The sequence below is a fragment of the Pristiophorus japonicus genome, chromosome 21 (assembly GCF_044704955.1).
Source record: "Pristiophorus japonicus isolate sPriJap1 chromosome 21, sPriJap1.hap1, whole genome shotgun sequence".
Lineage (NCBI taxonomy): Eukaryota > Metazoa > Chordata > Chondrichthyes > Pristiophoridae > Pristiophorus > Pristiophorus japonicus.
Genome location: NC_091997.1, coordinates 42,154,468 through 42,167,259, shown reverse-complemented (window position 1 = coordinate 42,167,259; position 12,792 = coordinate 42,154,468). Strand labels below are relative to the sequence as shown.

The following is a 12,792-nucleotide window of genomic DNA, read 5'->3' as shown; positions in this document are numbered from 1 at the left end:
AGAACTTGTGATAATTTTCAGTGAGATTTGTGGCATAAAGATGAGTTATGCTACCGTGATCTTTTACATGGTAGTTTACATGGGCCAGTTAACTGGCACTATTGCTGTAGTTGCAACTCCTAACCCTTATTCTTTCCACGACTCAACAACCTACCACGCGCTCACACACAACAGCCCGACATCGTTACCTTTAAATTTTCTGAGCCAGTGGCCAGTTTGTGAAATCAGACGATCAAGTTCACACGGGCAAATTGTAACGGTTGGTATTGGACTTTACAATGGGAGAAAGTTAGCTCAAATAGTGTGACACAAACGTGACATCAGGAAGTCAGTCTGTGCAGAAGGAAATGTGCACGGATATAAGATTATTATTTATTCGAGATTAATGTTTTGTTACAATTACTTACTATTTCCCTTTATGTTTCCCACCAGTGTTTACCATATAGTGCAATAGAATCATTGAATCATAGAATGATGCAGCAGACAATGAGGCCGTGCGGCCCATCGTGTCTGACCGGCTCTTTGAAACAACTATCCAATTAATCCCCTCCCCCTGCTCCTTCCCCAGAGCCCAGCAAATTCCCCCTTCAAGTATTCCTCCAATTCTCTTTCGATAATCATTATTGCCTCTGCTTCCGCCATCCTTTCAGGCCGTGCATTCCAGATCAGATCAAGAAAAAATGTCTGATCATCACACCTCTGGATAAGACCATAAACAATAGGAGCAGGAGTAGGCCATCCGGAACCCGAGCCTGCTCCACCAGTCAACAAGCTGAGAGCTGATCTTTTCCCTCAACCCCACGGTCCAGCCCTATCCCCACCGCCCTTAATTCCCTTCGTGTCCAACAATATAGGAAGATAAGAACTAGAAGCAGGAGTAGGAGAAACAGGAGCAGGAGTAATTATCTTAAATCTGTGCAGTCCGGATACTGACCCTTCTGCCAAAGGAAGCAGCTTCTCCTTATTTACCTAGAAAAACTATTTTCCCTCAAGCTCTCTAATCTGTGTTTCGTCTCCGTTCTATACTTTTAAAATTCATTCTTAATACATTCTTCATCATAGATTACAATTATAGGCATATTTGCAATGTTACATTCAGTCTGAGCTCTCCCTCTCACCTTTGATCCCCAGCCTCGGATGTTCAGTGAAACATGCCCAAACTAAAAGATTTGATGAACAGATTCTCACCGACGCATGATCTCTGTAAGTTGCTGCAATCTGATTGTTTAACTGAAGCGACAATAACTGGCTGCCGCTGTCTAAAGCTGGTGCTCCTGGGATATCAGTCCCAGAGCCACTCGACGGGAGTTTTATTCGCAGTTATAGCTGAGAGTGAATTTGTGACATTCCCTGTGTAACCGGCGAAATCCTGGATATCCCAAACCTATCCCAGCTCCCCCTCCCCATCTCAGTGTGAGCCGGTCGGTTTACAAACAATCCTCACTTTCCGAAATGACAAAACTCGTCACTTTCCCTGAGACTCTATCGCTTTCGCTAAAATTGACACAAGGCTCATTTCCAGAGAGAAACTGACACGGACACTTTCCCGGGAGAGAGACAAGAAAGAAACGGTGAAAGAAAAGGCATCGGGATCATGTTCGGACTCAGAGTCGAAGCGGATTCAATATTCTTAAAAAAAAATCTCAAAATGACTCCAGGAAACAGCCCAGAAATGAGAAATAACTTCGACTTAAAGAGCAGAGTCTCGGACAGAGGGCTGGGACAGCGGGATTCAAGTGGTGCCCTGTCTCTGGAGCCGAATGTCAGCACTAAAATCAGCGGCCCCGGGATTCCCGCTGCTCGTGTCACTGTAACCCGGATTTTCAAATACAATCCTCAACACATATCCACACTCCCCCAATACAGAGCCTCCCTCTAAACCACCTTCGTGCCCCGGGGAACCGAATCCACACAACACGGAGCTGGAGCCGGGCGCTGGTTGGGATCTTCTCTAGGGGATTTTCCCGTCGCTGCTTCAGGAATCTCCAGCTTTTGGATTCCTCACCTCAAACAGGAATCGCACAAACTATTGCTCTCCTGCCGCTCTTCCAAAGCTCCTGCAGCCCGATTTCACTTTTGGAATGTAATGCCACCCATTAAAGCCGGCAGCATGGCAGTGCCCGCTCCCAGCAGTGTCCAGCCGCACTCCCATACCACTCGGCAACACAGGCGGTCGCTCCCGGATCACAAGCCGCTGCATTTCCACTTCCAGACTTTCATTCAGTGACAAGAACCGTTTTCGGATCTGAACCCGGATCCGCTCGGCTTCTGAGCCTTCAGATCGGTGCTTTACCCTGGGTCGGTTGAGCATGGCTTTGGCGAACGTTTGGAGATGTTGCCTTGTGTTGGTCTTGTGGCCCGGGACCCTGAGTCTGGGCTGTGAGAGACTGTAGTTACAGCAAGTTCTCAACACACACACTCTGAGTAAACTGAATGAAATGATGAGTTTAAGGTGCATTCCGAGTCGGATCCGAACCACATAGGGACTGTTGTGAAAAGTCAGATATGGGGAGATAGTTTGGGGTTTTATAACTGTGTCAAATTAAAAGTCACTGACGCTCCAGTATTGCTGTCTCTCGGGTTGTCTGTAACAGCGATTATCTTCCATCTCAGGGCGGTCGCATCCCTCGACAGTGTGTAAGAGAGAGGCTCTCGCTGAAAACTAAGCCCTTGAATCTGGTGAAACCTTCGGAGGGATTGCAGGTGAGTGTTGTTTTATTTTATTCAAGCTCGAGTTTTATCCAAAGTATGAGTATGTTCAACATCCGGGCTAGAACTTTAATCATGGAATTTGATTCCAGCGTTGGCCGCCCATTGATGTGAACGTGGAAGGAGAACTTTTAATTCGCTTTTTGTAACTCTCCAACTCATTCGTTAACTCGCTCATTTACTCTCACTGTCACTCTCTCTAATTTGTTCACTCACGCTAACTAACAAACTCCCTCTATCTCAATCTCACTACCTCACTCAAACTATCTCACTCCTTTAAACTATCTTCTTCCCTCTAATCATCTCATATCCAGTATATTCACTTAACCCAGTATAATCTGCTTGCTTCCATAACAAACTTCTTCCCAGCAACTGTCTCACTTCCTCTTACCATTTCACCACCTCTTTCTCACTCACTGTAACCATCTCACTCCTTCATTCACTCCAGCTAATTATCTGACTCACTGAAATCTTCTCAACACCTCTAATCATCTTGTACCTGGTATCTATCTTAATCCCTGTAACCATCTGCCACCCTCTAACCATCTCACTCCGGAACTATGCTGATAATTGTGAGGTTTGCCCGATTCCGGGCTGGTTAAATCATGGAGTCATGTAATGATACCGCAGAGAAGGCGGTCTTATGCCCATCGTGCTTATGTGGCCTCATTGCAAGAGCTTTGCAATTAATCCCATTAAATTGCCCACTCCCCATAGCCCTTGTACATATTTCCCCAACAACTATTACATCACAGAAGCATATAATGATCCAGCACAATAGGAGGCCATGCGGACCATCTTTCTTGTGCCACTTCTTTGAAAGAGCTATAAAATTCATCCCACAGCCGTGCTGTTTCCCAATAACCCTGCACAGTTTTACCATTGAATTATTTATCCAAATTGTTTTTGAAAGTTATTATTGAATCTGCTTCCACCAGCCTTTCAGACAGTTTATTGCAGATCTAACAAATCGCTGTGTAAAGAAACTATCCGGCATCATACCTCCAATTCTTCTGCCAATTACCAACTGTGTTCTCTTGTTACTGATTGTTCTGACACTTGAAGCAGTGTTCTTTACTTAGCCTATCACTATTCTACCGTCAACACTCTCCATTACTGCATCAAAGAACTCAATCAAGTTAATCAAACATTGTTTGCTTTTAACAAATCCCTGCTAGCTGTCATTCATTAACCCATTTTTCTCAAATTGGCAATTAATTATGTCTTGAATTATTGTCTCAAAAACTCATCCGACCCCCAGCGTTAAGCTGACTAGCCTGTGGTTTCCGGCATTTTGTTGTCTTGGTTTAAACCCTCCATCTTTAATCGTCCAGGGATTGTGGCTAGACTGCATCCAAATTATGTCCGCTTTATAAGAACATAAGAACATAAGAAATAGGAGCATGAGTACACCATTTGGCCACTCGAGTCTGCTCTGACATTTAATAAGATCATAGCTGAACTGATCGTGGACTCAGCTCCACGTCCCTGCCTGCTCTGCATAAACTTATACTCCCTTATCGCACAAAAATCTGTCTATCTCCGCCTTAAATATATTCAATGACCCAGCCTCCACAGCTCTCTAGGGCAGAGAATTCCGTAGATTTGCAACCCTCTGAGAGAAGAAATTTCTCCTCATCTCAGTTTTAAATGGGCGGCCCATTATTTTAAGACAATGTTGCCTAGTTTTATATCCTCTCTGCATCCACCCTGTTGAGCCCCCTCATTATCTTATATGTTTCAATAAGATCACCTCTCATTCTTCTGAAATGCAATATGTACAGGCCCACTGAACCTATCCTCATATGTCAACCCCCTCATCTTTGGAATCAACCGAGTGAACCTTCACTGAACAGCATCCAATGCAAGTATATCCTTCCTTAGATACAGAGACCAAAACTGCACGCAGTACTCCAGGTGTGGCCTTAACAATACCCTGTACAGTTGTAGCAGGACTTCTCTGCTTTTATACTCTATACCCCTTGCAATAAAGGCCAACATTCCATTTGCCTTCCTGATTGCTTGTTGTATCTGCATACTAAATTTTTGTGTGTCATGCACAAGGACACCCAGGTCTCTCTGTACTGCAGCACTTTGCAATTTTTCTCCATTTAAATTATAATTTGCTTTTCGGTTATTTCTGCCAAAGTAGTCACCTCACATTTTCGCATATTATACTCCATCTGCCAAATTTTTGTCCACTCACTTAGCCTGTCTATCTCCCTTTGCAGATTATTTGTGTCCTCCTCACAATTTGCTTTCCCACCCATCTTTGTATCATCAGCAAACTTGGCTACATTAGAAACATAGAAACATCGAAAACAGGTGCAGGAGCAGGCCATTCGGCCCTTCGAGCCTGCACCGCCATTCAATGAGTTCATTCGGTCCTTTCATCCAAGTCATTAATATAGATTGTAAATAGTTGTGGACCCAGCACCGATTCCTGCGGCACCCCACTAATCAATGTTTGCCATTTATCCCGACTCCCTGTTTACTGTTAGTTAGCCAATCCTCTAATATATTACTCCCAGCCCCATGAGCTTTTATCTTGTGAAGTAAGCTCTTATGTGGCACCTTATCAAATGCCTTCTGGAAATCCAAATGCATGATAGCCACTGGTTCCCCCTTATCCATCCTCAAAGTGCTCCAACAAATTTGTCAAACACGATTTCCCTCTTTAAAGGCCTCCCATTGCTGATTTAATATTTTACCTGACAATCTTTGATTAAATCCACATGGGCCAGAACCTCTTTGTCGGTTCTGAAATTTGCCCTCCTCCAGTTGAGTACTTTCGCTTGGGACGGTTGCTTGTCCTTAACCATAACTACTCTAAACCTAAAAGGTTAAAAGCCTCCCTACTGACATCGTGTGTGTTTTGAACAGAGCCAGGACAGGATCCAGATTGTCCATCAAACACTGCGTCACCTCACCAAGATCTACAGCATGAACCTGGGCTCAGTCACATGGCCCCGGAACAAGGTGGAAACCTTCCGTCTTCTCCTGGATCAGCAGCTCGGGGAACTGGAAGAACGTGTCAGGAAACCGGGCTCAGGCTCCAGGCCGAGGAGAAACGCCTCCATTCACAAATACTTTAAGATACTGAGAAAGTTTCTCAAACAGAAGGTGGGACCATTGATATTTGACTGTGAATACTGACATGTAGCTCATTTCACCCCATTTAAATCTGTTCATTCTCTAATGGATTATCCTGAATATTTCTCTTTTTCAGAGATTCAGTGACTGCGTCTGGGAAATAATCCGCGCTGACACCAGGACCCGTTTACAACAGATCCTTTTCATCACGGCAAAAATCAGAAGAGAAATTCGAGATTTTCCTTGACGTGGTTAGAGCCTGGCAGTCTTAATTATTTATATTAAAATTGTTGAATTTTAAAAATTGTTACATTTCAAAGACATGTTTAGTACAGAATAGGAATGATCAATATTTATTTAAAATATCTTCGATTTATAAAAGAATCAATATATTTTTACAGACATTATATTGTATTGCAGCTAAGTGACTGATGGAGTACAACAATATCTTGATATTGTTCCATATTTAATTATTTATTTTAAGTTATTGATATTTATTACTGGGTATATTTTCCTGTGATGAAATGTTAAAGATTTCATTGGGGCGAGTCTGAGGAAAACGTTGTTTCTGTCCCGTCCTTTATGGATGGAAGCTGCTACAATTAAAAGTTTCATCTCAGATTTGCTCTGTTGGGCACCTTATTTCATTCGCTGGTTTCCCAGTGCCAGCTCTCTGTACTGGCCCACCCGGCTCACACTACTGTGGCTCCTCATCTCACCTGAACTGAGCCAGTTTTATGATCGTGATATCTTCATAAAATAAAATGTTACCGTTTTTACACAATGTGTAAAGTCAGTTCAGTAAGAAATATACATTGCTTGAAATGGAACAGTAAATGTTTCTTTAATGAATCTGTTTACATTGATTTTAAATAAATATACATCAAAAATTTCTGCCTCTCGTGCTTCATGAAAAGCTATTTATTTATCATGCCCGTAAATGCATTTGGTTTTCCATTTTTATTATAAACACTTTTGATTCTTCGCACACTCAAATGCTCAAGCTCACAATCTACTAATGCCATCATTCAGCATCATTCGTTTGTCCATTCTGTACCTCAATATCTCTGATTGCCACTTTGAGCAGGATAAAGAGTATCAGAGATTGGAGATTTGACTATCCTGGTCATGGTACTCAGATACATCCTTTATCACAGAGATATTCTGCCCCTCATTTTCCTCCTTGACTTCTCTGGTGTGTGCCACATGCTGTACCACTCCATCGTTTTTCACCATTTCTCCTCAGTGATTCACCACTGTGACATTGTCCTGGGTTGGCCCGTTTCCACATGTCCCAATGTAGCCACCACACTTCCTAAAATGGATTCTCCCTCCAGCCCAGTACATTCACTTTGGGTATTTCTTAAGATACTTGCCCTTTCTTTCATCAACGTGCTTCCCTTGGGTAATATCATTCTTTCACATAGGCTCAACTTCCTTATGTGTGCTGTTGGCATTTGGCTTTGCCCTTAATTCATGGACCACCACAGTATCATCTGACAGTAAAAATTATAGGTGAGCCAGAATTGTTCCCAACTCAGGTCCAGCAAAGCCAAAGCCACCCTATTTAAATCACCAATTTCATCCCCCTCTCTGGCAACTCATTCTGGCTGAATCCAGACATGTGCCTTGTCTGTGATCTATTTGACTCTGAGTTGAACTTCAAGCCCAAAATATTATCCAGCACCAAGGATGCCTTTATCATTGCAGCATAATTTCCATCTACCCCTAGCGGTCTCAGATTGTCAACAAACCTTCATCTACTCTTTCGTCAGCTCCAGGCCTGAATTATCCAAGGACCTTTTTGTCCCCCATGAACTCTACTCATCATAAACTCTGACTCATCCAACGTGCATCTGACTCATATCCTTATTACCCAGTTCCTCACCAAACTCCATTGATTCCTCATCTCCCAATGCATTGAGTTCAAAGTCCCTAGCCTAGTCTACAAATCTCTCTATGTCCGTGCCCCGCCCTACCTCTGCAACCTCCTGTAGCTCTATGTAGCAACATACACCCTCTGCTCTTGTGACTGATTACCTTTGCAATTCCCTTTCCCTCAGCTGCACTGTCAGTGGCAGAGTTTATAGTGCCTTGGGCCCACATTCAGGAACTCTACCCCTAAAGCCTAATCTCCCAATCATCAAAGGCCTCCTCAAACCCATCCTTCCCACCTTGCCTTAAACATATCTACTGTTGCACTGCTGTTTATAGTCCATTTTTAACCATTGTGAAACATTGTGGATGATTTACTGAAGGTACCACATAACTGCGTTGCTGTTGAGAGTAGAAAATCGTATTCGTAATATACTGAGATATAAATAAAAAAGAGAAGGAAAAACAAAGCTAATTAACTATGTTAATATTAAGAGAAAAACTCTGATTAATTATCCCATTCTTTAGCCCAGTGGCACTGGAGGACACAATTGCACTGTGTCTGAGACTATCCCAAGAGATCAGTTTACCCAGCAGTGACCATTTCCAAACCAAGCAGTGCATTTTTCCACTAAGCCACCAACGGGATGCTTTCAATTTATTAAAGATAGCAGTATTAGCAGAGTCAGCAACAGAAGGTGAGAGAAAACTGATTGATGGCAGGGCAAACTGGGGGACATGGGCAGCGAGTATTGTGCAGTGACTGTGTGCTTCCAATCGGTGCTGGGAGAGAACTTGTCTGTGTGGAGCATATTATTAACCTAGATGCCAATTTAGATTTGAATATTTCACGTTAATTACAGAGGACAAAGAGCCTGGATTTCAAGATTGAAATAGTGCCCTTTTGTTTCAATAAATTTCACAATATGGCACGTTGGTTGTATTTTAGTCTGCTGTGTGCCCACATCAAGATTTGGGAGTCTGAGCAAGCAAATCATTAAAAACTAATGCACAGGTAAAAAAAACAATCAAAAAGGCTACAGGAATGTTACACCCACACCAACCCCCCCATCACCAGGAAAATTGCCTGCATGACCGTAAGGTTGGAAGATTGTCTAGGGTCAGAACACAGAAGATCTAGGCCTCGTTTTCCAAAGTGACAACAGTTGCTAGGACAAGGCATTGGAGACTATGCTTTCCCGAGGAATAATACCCACCATCAGCTGCTGCTTTAAGGAGAGACAAGTTAACAATAAAAAATGAGAGTAAAAAACCATGGGGAGATGAGGAGAATTTTGTTTACACAGTGAGTTGTCATGATTTGGAATTCACCATCTGAAAGGGTGGTAGAAGCAGATTCAGCAGTAACTTTCAAAAGGGAATTGGATATATACTTGAAAACAAAACATTACCAGGGCAATGCAGAAAGAGCAGTAAAGTGGGATTCATTGGATAGCTCTTTCAAAGAGCCAGCACAGGCACAGTGACCGAATGGCCTTATTTTGTGCTGTAAGGTTCTATGATTCTATGATTTTCATGCTTTCAATGATGTTGACATATAACTTTGTGGTTCCTTTTCTACCCTCTCATTTTCAATGTTATTTTCTCCCATCCTTTAAGTTCATCTTGCTTAATCTATGTAGCACTATGTGTAGTACTGATTGCAAGAGTGAACCTTAGTCAATGGCTGGTATTTTCTGTAAGTAGGCAGCTCAGGGGCGGGTGGACCTCCGAGGTGGACGATAACCCAGGAGGCCGGGCATCCCACAGGCCCTGCCGACTTGAATAGCGGGGCCTGATTTGCATGTGAGCACTCGGTTTCCCCCCCACAGTCTGCCAGATTGCGTCTCGCTGCCTACGAGTGGGTAGGCCTGCAGATGCAGAGAGGGAGGGAGGTTCTGGTCTTGGGGAAGGATGGTTGGTGTGTTGAACGGCGACTGCTGGGTCTCGGTCGGGAAGCGGGGGTGGACGGCCATGGATTGGGGAATTGGGGGTATGGGGGGAGGCTCGGATGGGGGATCAGGTGGGTTCGGTCGAGGATCATGGGAGGGTTGGGGATTGGGGTGGTTGGCACGGTTTGGCTGGGGATTGAGGAACAGCGGGGGGCTTGCTCGAGGATTGGCAGTGGTGGTCTTACAGTTGCCAATGTCCTCCGATATGTCATCAAAATGGACATTGTCCACATGGCCTAGATGGCAAACTATTCCCTTCTATGGGACATCAGTCATGTCCAGTCCTGTTCTTAACGAAAATCCACGGACGTGCCCTTCTCAGTAGGCATGCACAAACATCTGAATGGGCTGCCCTGCCAGTTTAAGTGCCCACGCACCAAAAAAAATGACAGGGAATATTAGCTGTGAATAAGGGCACCCATAGTGTTGTTCCAGTAAGCTAACACCAATTCAATCCAAAATCTTCTGGCTGTCAATAGCAAATGTATTTGAAAAAGAAGCACTTAGAACACATTTTTTTAAAATATATAGGAAGATTAACAATAATGTTGTTCAACTGGAACTCTGTAAATGGGTTTGTTGCAAAAGAATAGATAATTTACAATATATAGCTTTGAACTACAAGTCCAGCTCTGCTACCCATGAACTGCTGAGGCCTGCTTATCGATGCTATGAGTACCATGTCACTGGACAAGCTGAGATAAGCGCTGATCTCTGCAGGTTTAGGGATTGGGTGTACAGTGATCCTCTCCTTGTCACGCAGAGCAGGGGCAGTCTACCTGCCTGGAACACGGTGAAATTCCGGTTAATATAATTTGACAAGCAAACAAATCCTGGAGATGGGAGAGATCAACATCAGTTCAAATTCACCATTTTATTCAGTTTGCTCAGAGTGTGTGTGTTGAGAACTTGCTGTAACTGCAGCCTCTCACAGCCCTGACTCAGGGTCCCGAGCAACATGACCAACACGACCAATGCAATCCAACATCTCCAAATACACGAGCTGGCCATCTTGAACCAAGTCAAGGTGAAGCAGAGAGGTAAGACTTGTGATTAACATCCAACAGAAATACACTTTACTGTTGGTTAGTGAACAAGTACAAGCGAAAGACAGCTTTATAAATCGAAAAATGCTTTTACTAGCTCTTAATATCTACTTATAGTAGGAAAATTTAATGCAGCCGCCATTTATTCAAGTAAACCACAGCAATACTAGGAGATTATTTAGAGCCAGTATCAACATTATTGGGGTCTTGATAAGGAGACTTATTATATGGAATTGTACAGCACAGACCTGGCCTTTTGGCCCAATACGTCTACGCCAGTTGGTATTTGTGGTCCACATGAGAATGCTCCCACTCTATTCACTTCACCTCATCCTTCTTCTATTCTTCTATTCTTTTCTCCCTCATGTACTTATTTAGCTTTGCCTTAAATGCATCTATGCTATTCACCTCAACCACCCCATGTGGTAGCGAGTTCCACATATTCACCACTCTCTGAGTAAAGATGTTTCCCTTGAATGTTTTAGTTAATTTATTAGTGACTTTCTTACATTTATGCCCCATTGTTTTGGAAACATCTTAGTGCTTGCTGATATCATGCTGGGCCAACTTTATACAATTTGCTTAATTAGTTATACATGACATGCTCACAGTCAATGTAGATCCTTTGACTCTGAGGCTGCAATTATTTTAGATTTTTTTTGTTGGACTTTCCAAAGGCTGTAAGGGGCAAAAGGAGTGATTGGCAAAATGTAAACGAAAGCAAAATATATTTGGGGGTAGAAAACTGAGGCTGTGACAAAGTAATGAGAAGGTGCAGCTTCTGAACCATCTTTTGATTTCAGTATCCTCCATCATATATCTGATTTTAATGCTTATGCTTCAATGCCAACGATACTGTGCCTATAAAACTATTCAAGCTTATAACCAATGGTAACATGTTAATTTAATTTTTCAGTTGTTCTGGATATTTCTGAGAGAGATCCAAAAAGTGTACCTCGCTTTTGATATCTGGATTTGAATCGATCCTACCTCAGACTAAAACCAGAGCCATTGTTTCCTTCCAGTGGTCATTCGTGTTCTGGATTGAGAGCGCAAAAATTGCTGAAGAGGAGTGCAAATATTTTTGCGAAGTATCAACATAAATCAACTTGTGGGTTTACCAAGAAGATAGACCCACAAGGAGATAATTCTTGTCTAAAGAACACCTGGAATACTGCGTGAACTTTTTACGAAAGGATTTTCTTGCTTTGGAGTCAGTTCAGAGAAGGTTTACTCGGTTGAATCCGGAATGAGAGGGTTGATTATGAGGAAAGGCAGAGTAGGTTGGGCCTTTACTCATTGGAATTCAGAAGAATGCGAGGTGATCTTATTGAAATGTATAAGATTATGAGGCGGCTTGACAAGGTGGATGTAGAGATGATTTTTCCACAGATGGGGGAGAGTAGAACTAGAGGGTATGACCTTAGAATAAGGGGCCACCCATTTAAAACAGAGACGAGGAGGAATCTCTTCTCTCAGAGGGTTGTGAATCTGTGGAATTTTCTGCCTCAGACAGCTGTGGAAGCTGGGACATTGAATACATTTAAGGCAGAAATAGACAGTTTCTTAAACGATAAGGGGATAAGGGGTTATGGGGAGCGGGCGGCGAAGTGGAAGTGATTCCATGATTAGATCAGCCATGATGTTATTGAATGGCGGAGCAGGCTTGAGGGGCCGTATGGCCAAATCCTGTTCATATTTCTTATGTTCTTATGTTCTCAGAGGAAAAAAATTACAAAACGAAAGAACAGAAACATTTCCTGACTTTAATTCGGCCAACTTCAGGTTCATCCTATGGGTGCAACCCTGACTCTAATTAGTTCACTTTGTTGATTCATTCAACAGTAACTCACTGACCACGTGAAACTGTTTGTGGTCACCCTGAAAGTCTCCTGCCAGGGTAAACACCTTGGACACCCTGCTCAGAGTTGTGTAGGAGCATCCTGCTGTATGGATCTCTTCCAGGTTTGCTCTCTCCCTACAGGGAAATGCCTGGCCTCCATTTAACACTTCTCCACAGCAATCCAGCTGAAGTAGGGAACTAACCAGTGAGGGTGATCATGTCCTACGATTTAATGTTGCTCTGTAGGAGGCCATTCAAGGGAGCAGCATGTGGC

At 43.1% G+C, this 12,792-nt stretch overlaps 1 pseudogene; it reads left to right on the top strand.

Annotated features, from left to right (window-relative positions):
* Positions 1-2,309: 2,309 nt before the first annotated feature.
* Positions 2,310-6,049, top strand: LOC139233524 (interferon beta-like; annotated as a pseudogene).
* Positions 6,050-12,792: the final 6,743 nt, after the last annotated feature.